Below are 9,290 nucleotides of genomic sequence, written 5' to 3' on the forward strand. Positions count from 1 at the left end.
CCTGAAATGTGCCATGTATTCTCCCAGATTGGATGAAGCGCACAGGCAGACATTCATTCCTACTTGACTTCCTCTTTCTTCCCCCCCCGAGCCATTTACACAGTGGAAAAGGTTAATTGCTTGAAACACCAGCGGTGTTATTTCAGCTGATTCCAGAAGCATTGCATTTGATATTAAACAGACAAGAAGATTAGTGTGATGATAACAGACTGTGAGCCAATGGATTATTTATACATATGACTGTGATATGGTCTAATTCTTGGGACGTGCAGAAGGAATAAGTGTTGGAGAAAAGGCACAAATAATAAAGCTAATCCGTGTTTTTGCTTTTGTTTTGTATTGGGGGGGTTTTTGGTGTGGGGGGGGGTATTTTTTTTACTTAACAGTCACAGTGCAGGAAATCCACAATCACACAGAGAAATGGAATTCAAGGCAGATGCAAAGTTGTTAAATCATTTTCTGTTGAAACTCCCTTTTTCTCTCAGCTGTCCTCACCCATGAGTGATAGGTCCATGTGCAGAGAGCTGCTCTAATCCCTTATGACTGCATTGTGCACAGTACCATCGCCCCATGAAGACCATTAGCATCATAGCTGTGGGTGATTGGTTTCCACAGCTCTGGGTCAGCGCGGGTTTTACTTTGAGAGTCGTAGGAGCCTAGAAGAAAGAAATATGTTGGTCCAAGTGAAATTATTAGAGGAGAATAAAGAGGACATGCTGAGACACTGAATAATTAGGGGAAAGACACATTTTAGTTTAGATAAAGGAGGAAAGAATGAGATGCTGACACCTGATTTCACAAATTGAGCAAACCATTTTTCCTTTTCTTTAAAGAATGATAATAAAAGAATTTCCCATGCTACATTCAAATTTGCCGCTAATCAATGAATTCCAAAATTCTTGTTTATTATTGAATATTCTGAGTTTGAAGTTTAGTTATTATTTACATTTTTATCATAATTTATTCCTTAAGTATTTTGAGTCTTTAGTGCCACCCTCCGTTTCATTATTCATTATCATTTTTCTAATTTTTGCTATGTAACTTTGCACTGTCCACTTTCTGCTGTAACAAAACAAATTTCCCACGTGTGGGACTAATAAAGGTTATCTTATCTTGTCTTATCTTATCTTATCTTATCTTATCTTGTTACCCTGTGTCTAGTTCACTTTTGTTCAGTGTTACTGATTCTTGTCTCTGTATCTCCCTGTTTCAGTTATAGTTTCTTCTTGTTTTATTTTGATAGCCATTTGCCTCCATTTAGTTTGATTTCTTGGGTTTCATTACTTTGATTAGTTTCAATTGTTTCACATTACCCTCCTGTTTCCACTTCCCTTGTTGTGTATATATAGTGCCAGTCTCCCTCTGACCTGTGTTGTAACAAGATACTATATTCCTGTCTGTTTAGCTCCCCAGCCGTTTCCCTTCCATGTACCTCAGTGATTATTTGGACTTCTGTTTGCTCTTTTTTTTTGAATATCAGACTGATAAATGGCTTGTCTTCTGTTTGGGTCAATTTTCTTAAAGCTCACCTCATGTGTAAATAAGGCAAAAATAGTGTTTGTACAGTTTTAACAAGCTTGAAAGTCAATATTTAGCATGATCACTGTTATTCTTCATCATAGCCTGAACTCTCTTTGTTCAGCTTTTTAGTCATTTCTTTAAGTATTCTTCAGGAATAGTTCTCCAGCCCCATTTAATGAGATTCAAAGCTCATTTTTGGATGTTGGCTTACTTTTTTTCCGTTCTCTGTCAAGATCATCTCACATTGCTTCAATATTGTTGAAATCTGGGCTCTGGAGAGCCCAATACATGACTGAAAATGTTCCACTGCGTGCTTTTTTGTCCAGGTATGCGTTCACTACGTTGGCAGTGGCTATGCTGAAAAATAAAGCTGTTGCTAATCAGACACTTTCCAGATATATTGCATGGTTGATCAAAATTTGACGGTACTTTGCTGCATTCATAATTCCATCACTTTTGACAAAATTTCCAACACTAGTGGATGAAATGCAGACCCAAATCATGTTCTTTCAGAACATATTGAGAACAATTCTAGCCCAAAATTTCCAGTTTGGATTGACGTGTAATTTGGCATACGTCAGCCTTTTCTTCATTTCCCTTCCTCAAGAATGGCTTCTTGACAGTCATCCTTCCACTGAGACCATTTTTGATGAGGCTTCAGTGAACAGTAGTTGGATCTACTGAAGGACCAGATGCACCAGATGTCCTGTGTCTGCTCTTTGCTACATTTTTCTGTATTTGTTAAGGATATGACCCTGTTCATCTGCTTGGATAGTTTTTAAATTATCTTTGGCAGGTTTACCCTCTTGTCCAGTTTCCTCAAATGTGAAAGACAATGCTAAATTTATTTACAATTTAAAATTGGTTCTTTATCAAGTTTTTGGTAATGTGTGAGCACGATACTGGTTCATTTTTTGAGTTAGGTGCCTTTTCTTCCTTAATGATTAATAGGTCAGCGTTAAGTGGTTTAACAAACAGAGGGGGAAAAAAACTCTAAAAATGGTCAGATACAAACACCTGACTGAAAATGAAAGAAAAAGCCAATGTCCAAAGAAAAACTTTGAAAGGCCTTCAGAAAGCTTGGAGAGCTATTGCTCAAGACCATAAAAGAAGGAATCAGAAGTTTGCACAATCCTGTAGCTGTAACTTAAAATATTTACTTTACATACTTCTCATAGATTAATATTCCTGTTGATAGAAGTTTGAATCTGTGATAAAGCTTTAGCTCAACTTACAGAAATAAATTAGCCTAAAACTTATACTTGGACATTTGACAGTGACAAAATGCTTTTTGTACACCTACACATACAATGTGTGTGTGTGTGTAGGTGCCAGAATCTCACATTTTTTCCATTTTTCTTGCAGATGTCTCAAAGGCTGTATCCGCTCAGTTTTTCCTTTCAGCCTCTTATAAAAACTTAGTTCGGGGTTCTTTGCCCTTTTCATCCCACCACACTTCAGCTGTAGGTGATTAATAGACAACAAGGAACCTTTAAGTATTTAAGAGTCGATATAGAGCTACAAATATTTTTCTCTGCTATTGTGTGCACCGTATGATTTTGAGTAGTACTAGCAAGCTAAATTAGCACTAGTAATGTTCACCATCGAGGATTAGCCTGCTAGCTACTTGCTCGCTAACTAGCACAAAACCTCATACAAAAGGGAAAAAAGTCACAGTGTCACCAAAGATGAAAGGATTTACAACACTAAATCAAGAATTGTTGAAACAACTTCATTATATTATGTCAACTGGTCATAACCTGATTTAATTATTAAGTTTAGACTTGTTAACTTAAGCTAACAATAAGTTAATAAGCAAGATCAGCACAACACAGTTGCGTTACTTACAAGAGAAACTTAACTCGCATGCTTTCACTTAAATAACCATAGCATGATAGAAAGCCCAAAAATATACCACAGTCACTAAAGCAAAGAAATGAATGAGAATCATTTAAACATTGCCATACCTCAACTGCAACTCAAACCCATTTTCACAGTGTATCTGGTAACCATGCATGTCTGAGCAAACCCAATCATGAATTTTTAAAATATTTCACTCTGGACAAAAGCAACACACCAATATTGCCTTCTACAGAGCCATGCTACTAAAATAATAAATGTCCAATCTCACAACCAGCCTCAAAGATGCATTAAAAATACATTTTTAATTATATATATATTCAGTATATTTTATCTATTCAAGCCCTGGTCTTACAATAATGTGTAATAAATGCTGGCAGAATTGGCTGCTGCCTCGCCTCATGAATTAGTTATTTTCTCTGCATCCAGCTTAATTGGTTGTGTGCTCAGAGCAAAAAGAAAAAAAAATCATCCCAATGTATGTGTGTTGCTCTGTACATGTGTCCATGTGGGTGTATGTGATTCTGCGATTCTGTGAATGCTCAAACACATTAGGTGTAAGAGGCGTCAAAGAGGCTAGCGTCGTCAAACAAATTACAGAAAGAGAGAGGTAGCCTGCGCTCTCCAACACGTTACAGTGATTGAGCCTGAGAGGCAGAGTGTGGCATTCTTTAAACACACGGTGTTTGGGGAGAGGTGGCGTATTCAAACACATTATGGATAAGAGAGATGGGGGTCGTGTAGCAAAATGCATTACAGAGTCGGAGAGGTTGAGGGAGTGCAACATTTCTAAACACATTATGCCGGAGCGATGATGGCATGCTTAAACAGAGTGTTGATGGAGAGTGGAAAGAAAGACGGGGTCAAGAGAGTTTCTGTTTTATTTCGCCGAGGTGTGTGTGCTTTGTCTGTCCGCTGAGTGCTGACTGAGTTTTGACATCAGCTCAGGCTGGGTACACAAACCTACCAGAGTGACTCGTTTTTCCTCCAAGCACACTTGAGAGTTTATTGGCGCACACATAGTCATGGTGAACACAGTGAACTGACAAATGCGCACATACGTTCCCGTCATGTAGGCAAATGGGAAGAAAGTCACATACTGTCGAGCACACTCTATTTTTCCTATGCTTGAGTCGTTCAATAGCACCAGCTTGTAGAATCCCTCCCAGAACTACACTTCTGACCCCACCAATAAAGCCAGTCATGAAAGATTAAGCACAGATCCAAAGAAAACTTCAAGACATGTTGTTCCATAGTTTATCTCAACACTTTGTCCAGCCCAATTAACCTTACAAACAGGCCCTTTTTGCATGTTGCCAGCTTTGAATCAGTATGGGGTAGCTCATCCTTGGCATTTTTCTGTGCTTGGCAACAAAACATTTTGTACAATACAGAAAAACTCCAAAAAATGCTCTCTCCCACTCTTGTGTTCCTGTGGCGGCACTCGGGTCGAATCTTTTCAATTAGCCAGGTTGACTTTGCATGCCTAATTAAGTCCTCATCCTTGACGAGCTGTCTGACTTCTCCTTCAAGCCTCTTACTAGGAGCTTACAGCCCTGCAGGGGCCACCAGCCAGACGGATTGTTGTCCAGCTGGAATGGGATTAGCAGCACGCCAGGGGCCTGAGGCCCACAGTCCCTGGGCCTTTGTTTGAATCTGAAGTGTCGATTTGGAAGGGGTGAAGCAGGGAGAGAGGATTGAGGTAATCCCCTCTTCTTCAGGACTGCTCCCCAGAGGAACGAATCCCCACTAAAACCTGAAGACTCTAGACCACCAACCGCCATCAGAACTGCTATTTACTCATCACAGCCCAGCAGGTAGACAGCCAAATAAGGAGACTCGCCCACCCTGACATGAATACATGTATGTTTTAACTGCTATTGTTTAGTCGATGAAATCAAAACATGTTGGTTCTTGGTCAAGCGTAAAATAAAGGAGTTGTCTGGTTAGGATAAGAGGCCTCATGCTGTGTAGCAGCATGATGGGGGTTTTGTGTTGTAACTACCACATTTTATAAAGCCAACAAACAGCCAAACTCCTCTTCACTTAATTATTTATAATGGTAATTAATTCACCCGAAGAAAAACCTTAAAGAATGCCAAAATTAGACTGGGTAAGTTATCTTTACAAGCCTGGAAACTTTAAAATTTTCATTTATTCTGCCTTCTGGCCTTTGGGAGCAAAGTTGCGTGTTGTGGGTGGTTTGATTCAAGTCTTTGAAGGAAATGCAACAAGAATAAAGGCTGCTGACTCTCTAAAACATTCAAACACACCTGTGGCACACAGGTGTTTTTGGACATGTCCTTGCTGCAGAGATTACATAGCATGATTCTACAGTGTTGGTGCGTGCGGATTATAATAGATGACTCAAAGGGCAGGCATTTTGTCAGAGGGCATGTCTTGTTTTGAGATGTAGGCTTTGTCTTCATATTTGCTCTGACAGCTGTTTTTTTAAGGTGATCTCTTATATTGAACATATAGTCGTGTTAATCATTAATAGCTTAGCTGACGAGGTTAAACTTTTCAGCTGTTCAACATCCCACGACAAAGAATGCAATGACTTGTTTGTGTTAAAAACCTGTACCCTTTTAAAGGATTAGGGAAGGGGATAAGCACAATACAGGAAACTGTCTAGTTATTGCAAAATCAGGTTCGTATGGGTATGTTTTATGGTTGTCGGGTGAATGAAGTGTTAACAGAAATCCCCACACAGCTAATTATTTTTCATTTCTTTTGGATGAACACCATATTATTTTGGTACAGTTTGATTTCAGAGTAAATATTATTGATGATGCAAATGTACTGTAAGGCTCAGCGCCCAGTAGTGTGAATTTCCTCTCTCTCTCTCTCACGGTGCACCTGTGCCTGTGAGTCAGCCTCAGAATTAAGCCAATACCAACAGGCTGTCTTTCATCGCAGTGTGACAGAAGCACACGAGATTAGAGCAGAATCCACCCAAAACAACCACACTGAGCTCAGGGATAATCCAGAGCCCAAACATCAGAGGGAAACAGGAGGACACTGCTCCATCTATCATCCAACGAGAATCCACCCTGAAGAAAAACACAGGGACGAGTGATGCGTTGCTATTGTCCAACCTAGCTGGCACAGGAAAAACAGGATGTGATGAGTTTCTGTGCCTGAGGTGACTGGTGAACCACAGTGGCACCAGCCTGGAAACTTGTATGTTGGCGCGGCTTTTTGTGCCTGCACGAAAGTTTTCTTTTTGTTTTCTTGTTTTGTTTTTGCTCCATTTGGAAGCAGACGAGTGTGCAAAAAAAAAGAAAAGAGTTGGATCGAATGCAGCTTTATCAATGAGTTGTGCATATGAAGCTCTGAATAGACTTCAGGCTTTGGGGTATTTTTAAATTGGGACTCTAGCTAAATAAAAGCCGTGCTAATTTGAACAATATACCATTATGCTCCATTCATCGCTCAGGTGAGTGATGTGGTCTCTTAAACTGTCAGTGTTCTACATCTTATTTTACAGTCATGACAAAGGCTGTAGTTCAAAGGCGTGACTCGGCGCCAAAACATATGCAATACAGCTGTTTCTGACACTCAATATATTCGTATCATCTTAATCTTTTCTTTTTATCAAGAACCAACACCCCACCGCACACACACAGCCCCTTACTTATGTACAGTATTATGCTGGCTCTTCCTACTGAAGTGCAAGATGGCTAGAGTACAGTGAGTCTTGTATGCATGCCCGTGCATGACGCAGTTATGCGTGTGTGTGTGTTAGCGAGCTTTGCCCAGTTCTCACCAGCAGGACCAGAGGCTGTTTTTAAAGCTGCATTTCTCGCGTCAGTTCTCCGAGACATCGGGACTGTCGGGTCAGAGAAAAGGAGCCTTTGACTGAAGAGGAATGAGACTGATCCCTTGCCAGACAGCCTCAGCTGGGGGGCTACCATCCACTAATATTTCCAACAAGTCTCCACCCCCGCAGACCCTCCACCGTCCACCCACTGTCCACCCTCCCTCCATTCATTTCTGGACATGCAGTGATAACAAAATTTCCAGGGAACTGTCCAAACAGAATTCGCTGTGTGTGCTGTGAGTTGTTTTAGACGTGGCACAAGTTGGTATTAGATGACGGTCGCCTGTGCATTATCAGCACTTTAACAGGGGAAATAAGGTTCCTGTTTGTGACACTGAGTAGTGGAACAAACCACAACTCGTCATTTGTCCTGTGAATTGATTGTGTGTCTGCTTTCTCTCCTAATTTCCCAGATAGAAGACTGTTCAAGCTGGTCCTTTATGCTTGAGCTTGAGATATTTTCGCTCCTGTCCCAGATGGACTGTGTTGTTCCGGTCAAAGAGAACATACCAATGACACACTGACTTATTTATTTTAAATAGGGCTTGTTGTAAACACACAAATAGCTGACCTTCGTGATTCTTTGTCTTCTTTCTCTCATTCTCCGTCTTTTTTTTCTTGCTTTTTTTGGTCACTTGAGGAGACAACGTCATGGTCATTCATCCTGATCTCTGGACAGTCTTTTGTTTTTTTCAAAGTCACAAGGAAATTCTTTAAAGACATTTATTATAAGATAGTAAAGAGTAATGGGGTGTTTCATTTGCCATAATGAAACCTAATCATCCTCTGGATGGTCCTTTGAATCCATCTCTGTGGTTTAATAGTCTAAGTTGAGAATGGGTCTCGGTCTGCAGTCTGTCAGGAAAAGTAGTTCGAGGAAGGTATTCCTTTACATACATTAAAGGACTGAAGTGTGTGGATGATGAGGAGATAAGTAGTGACTTTTTTCTTTTGGAAAAATGGATTCTGACAGATGCTGGTGAATACTTTAAGAGAACTCTCAAGAGATTTTTTATTTTTATCTTTTTTTTCTGTTATGCTAATTTTGACTTTTGACCCACAGTGAGCCATCTTGACAGTCTTTTCCTGTTAGGAAAAGCAAAAAGGAAGAAGATGCTTAAGTTAATTTTACTCATCAAAACTCGGGCTCAGACTTTGCCTAAATACTGGACAGGTTTTTAGAACAAGCAAGGTAATAGCAAGTGATATTATAGTCACATTATTTGTCTCAACATCTCAGACGTCATTGAAGAATTTAGTTGAGTGCCTCAAATTAACTGAAGTGACACCTAACAGACAGCAAATGGCAGCAGCCACCTGTGGTTGAAGTATACACAGCTGCCATAATATAAAAGACACACATTATGTGGACAAAAGTACTGGATTAACTACACTTTACATCTAAAGGAGCTGCTCGGCCATGGAAATCCATGCCATGAATCTCCCAGCGCATTTTGTTCTTGCTGATGTTAATGTCAAAGGAGGTTTGGAGCTCTGCAAGTGAATGTGTGTAATTAGAGACTGCATGGCCAGGTGCCCTATTTTATACCCCTGTGGCAAATGGACTGAAATCACCTGAATTCAAAGATTAGAGGTGTGGCTTAATACATTAGTTCATAGTGTGGCTACAGTGATGTCACCTATTAGTTTCTGAAATCCTGTTGTGAAGCCAGGGTGAACATTTTGAAACTGAATTTAATGAGAGAGGGGTGTCTAACTGTGTTCATTGGCTCACAACCTGTCAATTACAAGTCACTAGTCAATGAGCATAGGCTAAATAATCCTCCTTTCTGTAACATATGACTGAGATTTACCAAATGGACTTAATTTTTTATTCAGTATTATCCAAAATGAGAGATTGAGATGATTAAATTAGGAAAGTGTTTATAGAGATCAAGTCATAAAACTGTTATGTGTTTGCCAACCAATTCAATTTAGTTTAATTTTATTTATATAGCACCAAATCACAACCACAGTCGCCTAAGGCACTTAATATTGTACGGGAAAGACTATGACTGGTGACAATGACTGGTGTTTACCAGACTGGACTGGTTTGCAGGCCTGTGTGACCAGGGCCTTATTCACA

At 39.9% G+C, this 9,290-nt stretch overlaps 1 long non-coding RNA gene across 1 annotated transcript; it reads right to left on the bottom strand.

Annotated features, from left to right (window-relative positions):
- Window positions 1-359: 359 nt before the first annotated feature.
- Window positions 360-3,526, bottom strand: LOC109195182 (uncharacterized). Its single transcript, XR_002056887.2, has 3 exons — window positions 3,489-3,526; window positions 2,865-2,982; window positions 360-656 (listed from the first exon to the last, which is right to left on the bottom strand). It is a non-coding gene; the product is annotated as an uncharacterized LOC109195182 (long non-coding RNA).
- Between the last annotated feature and the right edge of the window lie 5,764 nt (window positions 3,527-9,290).

The sequence above is a fragment of the Oreochromis niloticus genome, linkage group LG17, assembly GCF_001858045.2.
Source record: "Oreochromis niloticus isolate F11D_XX linkage group LG17, O_niloticus_UMD_NMBU, whole genome shotgun sequence".
NCBI lineage: Eukaryota > Metazoa > Chordata > Actinopteri > Cichliformes > Cichlidae > Oreochromis > Oreochromis niloticus.